The 12715-nt window shown below is 37.2% G+C and overlaps 1 protein-coding gene and 1 pseudogene across 1 annotated transcript in view; one reads left to right on the plus strand and one right to left on the minus strand.

Annotated features, from left to right (window-relative positions):
• The window catches only part of TMEM200A (transmembrane protein 200A), a 73716-nt gene that overhangs the window by 31077 nt on the left and 29924 nt on the right, over positions 1-12715 (plus strand). The gene's annotated exons all lie outside the window — the stretch shown is intronic.
• Positions 5874-5980, minus strand: LOC138396097 (U5 spliceosomal RNA; annotated as a pseudogene).

The following is a 12715-nucleotide window of genomic DNA, read 5'->3' on the forward strand; positions in this document are numbered from 1 at the left end:
ATAAAGGTTGTAAAGAATAAAATTGCTCAAGAGGAAAGGAGGGAGTTTATTCTTGTTGTTTTGGTTTTATGAAAATAATACTTTTTTCTTAAAAGAATAAATCAGATAATTTAGAAAAGTATAAAGAAGTCAATAAAAACAATAATTTCTCTCTTCAGAGATACCAGACTATCCATATTTTGAGCATAGCCTTCCTGATTAAAAAAATCAAAAACATATACATTATATGTATGCACATAGTATATATACACATTATATACTTAATATATTTAACAGCAGTGGAGTCACCACGTCCTTTTTAATATGCTAATGTTTTATATTTAATAATGAAATACTTAAAATATACAAAAATATACAGAGAATAGAAGGCACCTTTGTACCCATCACTAAACTTAATTTATTTTGACATTTAGTCATTAAAAAATACTTTAGAAATACTTTTTAAGAAATAAAATGGGAGTATTGCTAGAGACCCATCCCCCAACATCCCAAGTTCCATCTTCCTCCTCAGAGCAACTAGGACCCTGTGCAGCCTTCACCTCCCTTATACACTTTTACTACGTCTGTTTGTACCTGATTATTTAGAGCATTGTCTGTGTATTTTTAAATTTATGCAAATGGTTTTGTAGTTCACATGCTCTTTGCACATTTTGTCGTGAAATATTGGTTTTATGTTTGTTTGTTTGTTTGTTTGTTTTTTTGCTTTTTTGAGACAGAGTCTCACTCTGTTGCCCCGGCTGGATTGCCATGGCATCAGCCTAGCTCACAGCAACCTCAAACTCCTGGGCTCAAGCGATCCCCTGCCTCAGCCTCCCAAGTAGCTGGGACTACAGGCGTGCACCACCATGCCTGCCTGATTTTTTCTATATATTTTTAGTTGTCCATATAAATTCTTTCTATTTTTTTAGTAGAGACGGGGTCTCACTCTTGCTCAGGCTGGTCTCGAACTCCTGAGCTCAGACAATCCACCTGCCTCAGCCTCCCAGAGTGCTAGGATTACAGGCATGAACCGCGCCCGGCCAAAATATTGTTTTTTAATATAACCAGATTGATATTTGTAGCTCTAGTTGATTATTTGGACTGCTGTGTCATGTTAGATTACATGATTATATCATCCACTCCCTGTTGATGGGCCATTAATTTGTTTCTAGTTTTCCACATTATAAATGATATTGCAGTGGACAATCTCCTTGTACACATATATAAGATTTCTCTAGGATTTATATTTGCAAGTAGAATCATAGATTAAGGGCAGCTTCAAATTTACTAATAATTGCAAATATGGACTCTAAAATGATCGTACCAATTTATACCCCATATTAACAGGGATCAGTTTTTTGTAATTTAGTCTATTTTTGCTTTCTATATTTTGAACTCATGTTTTTGGATAAATGCAGATTCAGGATTATTATATTTTAACAGTAAATTGTTCCTTTTGCCATTATGTAGAAACTCTTTCATCCTTAATAATGTCTTTTTTCCTTAGGTGTCTATTTTGTATGATATTAATATTACCACACAAACTTTCTGTTGGTTAGTATTTGTCTTTTTCCATCTCTTTATTTTGTGTCATTTATGTTTTAAGTTTGTGGAGTATTTTTAATCCAATCTGAAAATTTCAGGCTTTTAACTGGCAAATTTAATATGTTTGGTTTTATTAATATTATGATTACTGTTGCATTTGGATTTATTATTTATGATATCTCACTGCCTCACTTAGCATTTCTTTATTAATAAAGTGTTTTAAGTGTGCATTTATGAGCTTTTCGATTTTTCTCTTTTATGAAATGCTTGTTTATGTCCTGTTTTTTTCATTTTGTTTAAACCATTGATTTCTAAGAACTCTTTATATAGTAGTGAAAGTATTCCTTTGCAGGTCATGTAGGTTGCAGTTTGTCTCTAAATTCATTTGTGCTCTAGATGTGACTATGTTGGGTTTGCCTTACAGGAGCTTTAAATTTTATATATTCACAGCTACCTTTTTTTTTTTTTTAAAAAAACCTTAATGGTTTTTGGTTTTATTACTATGACTAAAAGGCTCAAAAGAAGGAATTTATGAATTGCATTCACGGGGAAAAAATTCTAACTTGCCATCAGAGTAATTCATATGATAAACAAATGGTACATTATGTAAAAATAACATTTCCCAAAATAAATAAGGAAAAAACTTATACCTTTAAAATAATTAAAATGATGAAAACTTTAAAGTGAAACACAACAAACAATTATCAAGGAACAAAAATTTAAGCACTGCATCTGTGGGAGAGACTACAGCACTGTGCATGGCCAATGCGAATCAGTTCAGCAAAAAATGGAGAAAAGGTTGAGACTTAGTAGATCTGAAGAAAAGGAGTATAAAAACCATAATAAATTTCTCTATTTATGTATTACTAGGAATTTATTATTAACTGGATAAGATTTACAGGGGAACTTTTTATTATATTTATGAGAGTTATTTGGGGGTCTGTTCAACTTTAGATAAACTTAATTTATGTTCCAAAAAAAATAATTTGTGGGTGATAATTTTGCCTTACTAGAGGGATCCATATGAAATTGCTGGTTTCACCGCTTTTGACCTGTAATATCAGCAATTTCATTTAGTTCAACCTAACAATTTAACTTCGCCCTTCTCCCCTACCTCTTGTCTACCCCACCCTAGCTGCTAGAAGGAGCCAAGACTCACTTATCCACATTCAGATTCCATGATTCCCCTTCTCTTTCAGAGCCTGACTCCATTCATTATTTCTGTCTTTCTATACATTAGATATTTCCTTTTCCCTCTGGCTCCAGTCCTTCAGCATATATTAATAACACAGCCCAGACTTTTCTTTTTTTCTTTTAGTCTGTCTGCCTATTTCTCTATCTATGGAATATACTGCAGAAGCAAAAGACAAATATAACATTGCATGTAATTTAAACAACTCATAACAAACTCAAGGAATGTGCATAAATCCTTAGTTTTCAGTTTATCTGATTTTATAGAAAGTTGACATACGAAGTTTATTAGAAGTGCATATGTTAGATGAAGTAAATACCCCTATCTTCTATTTGAAATTTTATTTATATAATATCTTCTTAAGTTATTGTAAAAATATAGCCCCTTTAAATTGTCTATATGTATGCAAGAGACTACCTTCATATACCCCCATGTTACTTTTACTATAATTTGTGTATGTTGGTGCTGGTTATCACCCTCAATCCTCTGAATCTGCAGTGGCTTAATTCAATATTATTTCCATCGTTGGCAGTCCTGCTTCTTTCTTTATATCTCTAAGTACAGCAACACAAGGTAAAACCACTGCAGAAAATCACATAGATAGATACCTCCATTCTGAAAGGCATCTGACATGTGCCTACATTAATTATCACTAATTACTAAATTGAGCTCTGTTGATAAATGTACCAAGACATTTATAAGAAGCCATTTTATAATTAATTTTGCTGGCAATAGATCACAGATTTCCTTTCCAGATGTTCAGACAGAATATATGACCAGAGAAGACAGCACTTTCATATTTTAGTTTCCTTTACAAAGCTCATGACAGACTTTCCCCCCCCCACTCCCTGCTGAGGGTATAATAAGTGTAAGGCTCAAAGAGTTTATAATCTGGTTTTATTGGTTTTGAGCACAACGTACTTGATTTTAACATAGCATGCCTTTTATTTTCATACGGATAGAGTGAAGACTACATTTCATAATGTGAAAGGCTCATGGAATTATAATTGTGCTCTGCAAGTCTCACGGTGCTGTATTAAGCCTGTGTGGACGAGAGGATGAGGGGAGACAGGGAAACTTTACTTTGGATCTGAAAATGCTTAAATGTATTTTAAGCACCTTCTGAAATACAGTAATAGAAGCAAAATTAATTGGACGAAATCTAACCTAATGTTTTCTTTTATTCAGGGATTTAGTTCACTTTGGAATGTGGTTCAGGCATCAAGATTGTGAAATACCACATTTGCTTGGCAGCAGTAGTGATCTTCTTCTATTGGGGCAAGGATCTTGCTATAGTAGGATTGTTAATCAGTCAGGAGATATCTTTTGTCTGCATTTACAAAGTCCAGCAAAGAAAATTAAAATAATGATTCAGGTAATTCAAATCCCAAATCTGGTTGCCTCAGTTATCTCTCTTCAGAACAATTATCTCCATAATCATTTATCCATGTCCCTTACACCTATGTCCGTCCATGAAGATACTTGGTGAGCATCATAAATGCCTATGATGTTTAATTCACTGGTATTGCAAAACATTCAGAAATGAATAGGAGATTGCTCTCAAGTTGTCTCCAATCTAGAGAGGAAAAAGCAAGTGAACAAATAATTTATATTGCAAATCAGACTACAAATAACATTTAAGAAAAAGAAAAGGTATATAAAGGGTCATGGCTTGACTCTCACAAACTTTGAAATTTATTCTCTTTTGAAGCAGTTTTAAGAGACTACATCTCAGACCTGATTTCTGAATTTTATATCCTCTATCCTTTTGACCTTTATATAACAATTGTATTGATGGATTATTTACATACCATCTATATCCTCATGTTTGTAATAAATGCAGTTTACTTATCAAACCTGTGTTGAGTACTTATTATGCTCTAACTACAAAGTGTGGGGCTTACAAACATTGATTGGTAAGACATGGTCAAGGAGTTCAGAGCAATATGGAGGCAGATAAATAAATGGTATTCCCAGGGCAGTACTAAAAGTTTTCCATCGTGTATAAGACTGTAGTGGCCCAAAGGAGGGAGTGATGAACCCTGATGGATCACACCGAGCAGACTGCACAGGCTTCAGACCCCAGTGTGGGTCTTGAAGGATGAATAGGCATTTACCAGGGAGACCCAAGAGGAGAGCATCTTGGTTTTCTGCCCAGGTAGGCACCTTCTGGGTTTGTTCCTCCAGCCACACCTGGGACTGGAGAAAGTCTATAATAAACCTCATCGCAGACCCTGAGGGTGTTTTAGGTATTGCTTCTGTCTCTACCCTGCATCCTCTAACCCTGACTTACTCTTTACTCTCCCCGGAGGCCAGAATGGCTTTGGCAGGGTTGCATCTTAGGCTGGGTTGGGGAACCAGATACAGACAGGCCAAGAAAGGAGCATTTGAAAAGTCAGGGAAGCAAAAAAGACATGAGGCATGGCTGGAGGCATAAGGAAATACGTGTGCTTTGAACATAGGTAGGGTGCTTACGGACGAGAGGTAGGAAACGGGGTTGACCAGAAAAGCAGGATCCAGATCATGAAAGACTGTGTGTGCTTTGCTGAAGGATTTGGATGTTATTATTTGGGTCATGGGGAACTTTGAAAGGCTTTCATGTAGTAGAGTGGTATGAAAAGGCTTGTGTAGTATGTGCATACTGTTTTGCTAGTTTGACTGCTTCTGCTTTGAAGCCATTGATGAAGGGTGCTACTCAGAGCTCCCTGTGGAAGAGAACTGGCTGTAGGAGTCGTTGGCCAACAGCCTGCAGGTGGCACATCTGATTCACCAGTGGTGGCAGATTCACACAGGGTCACACTCACCCCAGGCTGCTCCCAGTCAATGACTGAGCACGGCGGGCTACTAGCGCCAGGCCAGTTCTGCCCGACGTGGGACTTTTTTCTCTAAAGGCAGTCTTCGCTTGGTACTTTCTCAGAGCCTCATGTACCTGAGGCACCTTCTACTCCTTCTTTCTCCCTTTTCTTTCCCAGGTGCCCAGGCTTCACGGTGGCCTGAGGTGTTCTCTGCCTATCCCCATACCCTCTCCCCTTTATCCGGCACAGGTGTTTCCCCAATAATCTCTAATTCTCTCCTGACATCCGCTTCCCATAGGACGTGAACTGACACACAATACCTCGAAGTCTATTTTTAATTCTTTTTTCTTTTTTTTCCATAGAATTTTGCCAAAACAAGGCCTCAAAAAATTGGTATAAGACTCAGAATTGTTTCTCTCCACAGAAATCTTTAGTAAAAGGCGAAAGATCTGAAAAGAAACCAGAGTATGTCAAAGTCTATTTTTAAACTTTAGTATTTATCTTTAAGTGGCTATTTATGTTTTACCCTTTGAACTAGCATGCCTTCCTTTATATAAAATGAACTTTTTTTATAAAGTCAGAAATAATCATAAATAAATGATCTCAGGACAGATGGGAACGCAGGGCCATGCCAGGCTTCTCTGCACAAGTTTATCACTACAACTACCTGGGAATCTAACAGGCTTCTGGGGACAGTGTGGAGGTGCCAGGCTTGCACAATTCTACTTAGGAGTATATTCATTCCCACATCCTATCTGTGGCAGAATTGGCTCAGAGTTGATGGACAGGAATTGCTTCCAACAGATAGGATTTTTTTTTTTTCCTGACTGTCATTCTTATAATACAAAGTATTTTGATATCTCATGACTAGCAGGTGGTTAGATGAAAGAGGAGGATAATTCAGCATCTTAAAAGCCAGTGACCTAGCATTTGGGAGGCCAGGATTAATTATAGTGAATCACTGTGTGACTTTTGAAGCAGTTTTTCCTCTATGGAAAATTATGCCTTATGTATGAAAGGCACATCCCCCCCCCCTCTGTTTTTTAATACAAATTTACCGGAAAAACAGTGAATAATATTCCTGAAGCAAGTTGTAATCTTCAAATGTCAGAAAAGTATGGAAGTCAATTTTTAGTTTTTAGAAGATCTATTGTATTTATTGCAGTTTTTATGACTATCACAGCAAAATTGCACTCTACTTTTATTTAAAATAAAACACCGGGTTGAATGTCATGTATTTTGGAACTAAAATAAATGTGTTTGAGTTAAGTTGTGGAATTGAGCCTTGCCTTATCTCCTGGGCAGGCTTTTGGGTGTTCCTGTGATCAGAGATCCTTTGGGAGTTCTCTGGGAGTGTGAATTCCCTGTGCTGCCTGGATGATTTAGGAAGGGGCTGAAGACCAGCTTCATCGTTTTGGCTTCATTGCTTCATTCTCATCTTACACGTGAGAAACTCCTCAGTGAGAGACTACTAAAAGGTCAAGAAAAATTCAAATGAACTGAAAAATCTGTGGAGTGATATAAAGACCTTTAGCATTAACATTTTCATTTTTTTAAAAACATATTTTTTAAGTTCAAATGATCTCATGGTAGTTGTGGATATTTTCTAGAAAATTTTTAAAGGGATACATAGCAGTTGCTTACATGTGAAAAGAACCATGTAAAGAAAAACCTCGTATGTCTGTGAAATTGTCTAATGGTGCTCTAAGTCTATTTGGTAAAAGGATTTCACATGATTTCATAACTTTGTAGTAGTTACAACTCATACACATGTGAGCTGCTGCTTCTTTTGGGTGTGACAGTTCCCTTGTTTAAACAAAGCTAAGAGTGGTAATCAGCAAACATGACAAGAATGATTTCTTCAAAAGCCCAAGTGAAATATTAATGAGCTTATGTCTTAATTCCGGTAAGATTGAATTTAGGGGGCATGACCTTCTTATGTAATTAAGAATAAGTTATCAGTGTTATTGTAGATTTAGAAAAACTGCAGTGAGTTGTAGACTCAGCTATTACAGGGAGGCTGCCCGCCTTAAGAGGAAATTTTGGGAAAAAAAGGTTTTGGAAAACCAATATGGTATCTCACATTGACACTTGAGGTTCGTTTTAAACCAGTGGTTGACTGCATTGGGATGAGTAGGATGGGGCATTAATGCAAATCAATGCCATTTTTAAAAGTGTTTTTTAATCTTTATGCTTACAGAAATTTTGCAAGTATAGTACAAAGAATTGTTTTCCTAAAACACCTGAAAGTAAACGTGCCCTTCCCTCCAAGTACTTCAGTGTGTATTTGTTACAAAGACGTTCTCTATGTAACTACAATACAACCGTCAAATTCAAAGCATTAACACTGGTATATTACTACCATCGAATTCTCAGATCCCACTCAAGTTTTACCAGTCACCCCAATAATGTCTTATAGCAAAAGGATCCAGTCCAGAATCATGTGTTCGATCTAGTGGTCATTTCTCTTTATTTTCTTTCAATCTGGAATGTTTCCTCTGTCTTTTTTTAAGTTTCATGAACTTGAAAGGCCAGTTATTTTGTAGAAGGTCTGCCAATGTGGGTTTGTCTGATGCTTCCTTGTTTTTAGATTTGGGTTTGGCAGGATTATTACAGAAGTGGCACTGTATTCTCATTGTGTCACTGCGTGGTTTCAGTTTGTCCCGTGTTAGTGATGTTCACGTTGATAACTTGATTAAGGGGTATCTACCGCTGTAAAGTTTCATGTTGTTTTCCATTTTTAATTTCTAAGTATTTCGTAAGGTGGTACTTTGAATTTATGAAAATATCTTGTTCTTTCTTAAACTTCCAGTTTATACATTTGTTGGTTTATATTATTATGGTCTCACAGTTTAGTAGATTATAACCTGATACGATCATTATTTATTTTGAGGCTCAGTTATCACCTATTTGGCCAGTGGGAGCTCGTTCAAGCTGACTTTTGTGTCCTTTTAATATAGTCCATCATTCTTTGAGCATTTCCTTGGGTTTTTTTTTTTTTTTTTTTTTTGTACAGGTTGTTGTGAGCTTGTGTTGTACTTTCCCTGCTCTAGCTCTGAAATTAACCATTTCTCCCAGAAGCCTGATTCCGTTTAGTGGAGAATGGTATTTAGAAACCAAGATCTGGATGACAGGTGTGCTCATTGCTATTGGGGTGTTGCTGCCACTCAGGGGCCCTCTCACTATGTAAACAATCTCCCCTCACTGCCAACCCTACCTTGCCCCACCCCAGAGGGACTCCTGCATCACTGTGAGAGCTCCAGTCCCCTGCACTGCGCTGCTCTGCACTACCACTCTTTCCTCATGTTGCCTGGGTCTCGACACCCATGTCAGGTCCCCTTCTCCCCTCCCATAGGGAGTCCCATCCCACCTCGCTCTGGTTCTGAGACCTTGTGTTGGCCCACAGCCCCATGGACAGCGCTCCTCGCTCACTGGGCTCTGAAACTCTCTGCCTGGACACCCCTGCTCCCCTTCCTCTTTACCCTGCTCAGACTTTGACACCACTGTTGGGTCTGCCACCCTTTGAGTGACTGTCTCCCTCATGCCAGCCAGGCTCTGATACCCCACTCTTGGTCACCAAGACTCCCCTACTCTGGTGGGGTTCCTACCTTGCTCAGCCCCACCAAGTGGCTTTAGGAAGGAAGCTCAATGCTAGTTTTGAATGTGGATTTAGAAGTTACCTAATGATTTGCCAAACTCAAAAGATCTGTGGTCATATTTTTAAACCAAGATTCTGGAACACATAATTGAAGAGAAATGATTTCTTAAGTGTCCTCATATCAATTTATTTTTTAATGTGAAGATACATATTTTAATAAGGCAAAACTTTGATGTTTGATTAATTCTGCATTTGGTGAGAAATGAACATATATTTATAACCTATCTTATCTAAAATATATATGTACATAAATTACTTAGGAGTAAGTTGTCTTGAGAGGATTTTGTGTCCAAAGTAATCCATGATGGAAATTTCAGAATCAAGTACCAGCAGTTCCTCATTTACATTCCATCATATCTCAGGTCTTCTAAACAGATCAAAGGTCTGAGGCTCATCTCATTCAACACATGGAATATACACTGATGACTCTAAGTTTATATGCCAGCCCACATCCTGGCCCTGGAACTGCCTTCAAGCCCTCAAATTTGGATTGCCCTTTTGTCTCAATTGTGTTAAAACTTTGTCATTGAGATGCTTGTGAGATATCAAACAGATGTCAAGTAGGCATTCTCTAGGCCTAGTGCTCCTATAGCCAGTGTCTCCATGACATCTCCACTTTGACATCTCTCAGGCACCTCAAACTTGATGTGTCCACACCCGAACTTTTGATTCCCTCCCCAGGACAAATCTTCCTCCTCTCAGTCTTCCCTATCCCAATAAATGGCACAGCCATCCCCCCAGCCAGAGATCTAGAAATGTTCTTGGTTCCTGTTTTTCATCCCCTATGTAGAATATATCAGCGCATCCTGTCTTCTTTTCTGTTCTTTTCAGCATCTCCTGTCACAACCCTAGTCTGAGACACCAACATCTCTCACCTGGTCTACTTGTTGCTTCTATTCTTGCCATTTTGTGATCCATTATCCTCATGGCTGCCAGAGTGATAGCTGTGTATCCAATCTTGTCACTAACCTGCTTAAACACACTTAACAAATCACCCAATTCTTATGTAGGCTGCAAGAGCAGCCCCTTGTGCATCTTTGCAATCTCATTCATCCCACACTCCAAGCCCCAAGTTCACCCCACACTCCAAGCCCCAGCCACTTTGGCTTTCTTTATGTTCCTGGAACATATCAAACTTTTTGCTGCCTTAGAGCTTTTGAACATCATGTGCTTAGAATATCATTATCTTCCCTCTTCCAAATAGAAGCTTTGAATCCTCACACTAGAATTAAATGCTAACTGATGAGTGTGATTTGGGGACTAATTTCTGTTCTCTTACAGTATTATTTATTTTATACTTGAAGGAGAATCTCAGAGGCAATTAGTATGGAATAATTGTTAAATTTAATTTGCTATTAAGAAAACACCAAGAAAAAACCTGCTTCCCACTGCTTCCAAAACAACTCTTAATAAAAATCAATGTGATTATGACATTGAAAATATAAAAAGAAAAAAAGAGTATTATTGTTACCAAATATTAGTAGTTTAACTTTCAAATGAGTTTTCAGTAAAGATGATGAATTTTCATTAATGGTGCTTGTGATACTATACTAATATGTCACATGTACATAATGTAGTACAAGAATGTGCGGATGCATTGCCCCTCTTGAAATTCACAACCTCATGAGCACAGAGAAGTTAAATGACCTTACTTGGCCAAGTCCAGTTCTCTGGACTCCACCTTCATTCAATAAATACTATTTGAGAGCATACTGTGTGTCAGGCACTGTGCTAGGAACTTGTGAACAAAAATGTTCCCGTGGAGTTTGTAATCTAATGGAGGAGACACATCGTATACAAGGAAACCAGCAAATACATGTGTGGTTGGAGGATATTTTTCCTTGCTCCACATACATTTTTTTCATGGCACCAGGAATATACTGAACTTCAAACCAACCTTTGGTTATAAACTAGAAAGGAAAGGAAGAGTCAGAGACTCTTTAGCATATATTCACTCATAGGAGGTAAATTATTTGGGACGGTATAAAAGGTTTTATTGTTTTGTTTATAATCTCCCCTTGGGGACTGAAAACCCATCCCTACCACCCTATGCAGAATACTATTCAATGGAATGGAAGGACTTGCAATTTTAGCCTCAGGGGAAATAGGAAGAAAGGGGTTATTTTGAGGAAGGATCCCACTCTTCCCCCAGGGGGAGTTAGAGACCTTGAGGGGCTGAAAGGAAGAAAGTTTGGCCCATATGGGAGGGTTTTTTCTTCTACTGAGCACATAATAAGGTCCCAGGACTGGAGGAGTTAGGAGGATGGGCAGAGAGAGGATGATCACTCCCTGTGTACTCTGTAGAGACTAAAAGTTCAAACCTGAAGGGTTGCATTGTGTAATATGTTCTCCTCAATTCTGTGTGCTTGACTTGCCAATAGCAAGCTTGATTATTAATGAATTGCATCATTCCATGGTGAAGAAATCAGCTCTTTATAATGAAAAGAGAACTATATGTAGGTAGTTAGAAGAAAAAAAAAAAAAAACCTGAAGTCTCCGTAATATGATAGATTCCTATATTTTGAAAGGACATTGAGGTCCCTTTGAGCCCCACTTTCATAGTTTATTGAGTTACGATCAATCTCTCCACCTCTACCCTGTTCATGAGATAGCCTTTCCTCCATCCAAGTGTCATGAAACTCCTCTTTTCCTGCTTCCCACAAGACAATTCTTCAGGCATGTCTGAGGTTATGCCCATATCTAAAATAAAAAGCTGTGATCTGATATATACAGATGAGTTACTATGCTGTATATATGTAAGGAACTGTCCTAGTATTTATAAGCATCATTAGTGAAAATTCATTATCTTTATTGGAATGAGTCATTTGAAAATTAAACTCAAAATAATTTGGTAACAATAATACTTCGAAATCCCTCTTGTTCCAGGGTTTCTAGTGTTTCATATACTGAATATTTTCTGAATATGACAGCAGCTTTTTTTTCCTTTTCATAATTTCAATGTGATAATTGCATTGATTTTTATTAAGACACTTATTTTGGAAGCAGTTGGAAGCAGGGCTTTTTTGTTGTTTTTCTAAATAGTAAATTAAGTTTAACAATTATTGCCATATTAATTGCTACTGCAATTCTCCTTCAAGGTATAAAATAACTAATACTGTAAGAGAACAGAAATTAGTCCCCAAATCATACTCATCAGTTAGCATTTGACTCTACTGTGAAGATTCCAAGCTTGTTTTTCACTAAGAAAAACAACATTATTATGATTCATATTTATTAAATCTCATGCTTATTTTATTAGTGGATTAAATTTTTAGCTTTTGATTACCGGATTGCTGTGTGTGTGTGTATGTGTGTGTCTATACATACAGTCAATTAACAGTAAGTCTCTAGAATATAAGAACCAATAACATATTCAAAACTAAACTCTTTCCTGAAACAACTTCTTTTCATTTGTTTTTATTCCAGTAAAAGTTGCCCTCATCTATCCAACTACTCAAGCAAGTAACTGGACATCATTCTGACGACTTCCCCCATCTAATGTCAGGGTCTTTTTATGCCGTCTTCTAAATAGCTGTCTGTTCTGCC

Source organism: Eulemur rufifrons, chromosome 15 (genome assembly GCF_041146395.1).
Source record: "Eulemur rufifrons isolate Redbay chromosome 15, OSU_ERuf_1, whole genome shotgun sequence".
Taxonomy (NCBI): domain Eukaryota; kingdom Metazoa; phylum Chordata; class Mammalia; order Primates; family Lemuridae; genus Eulemur; species Eulemur rufifrons.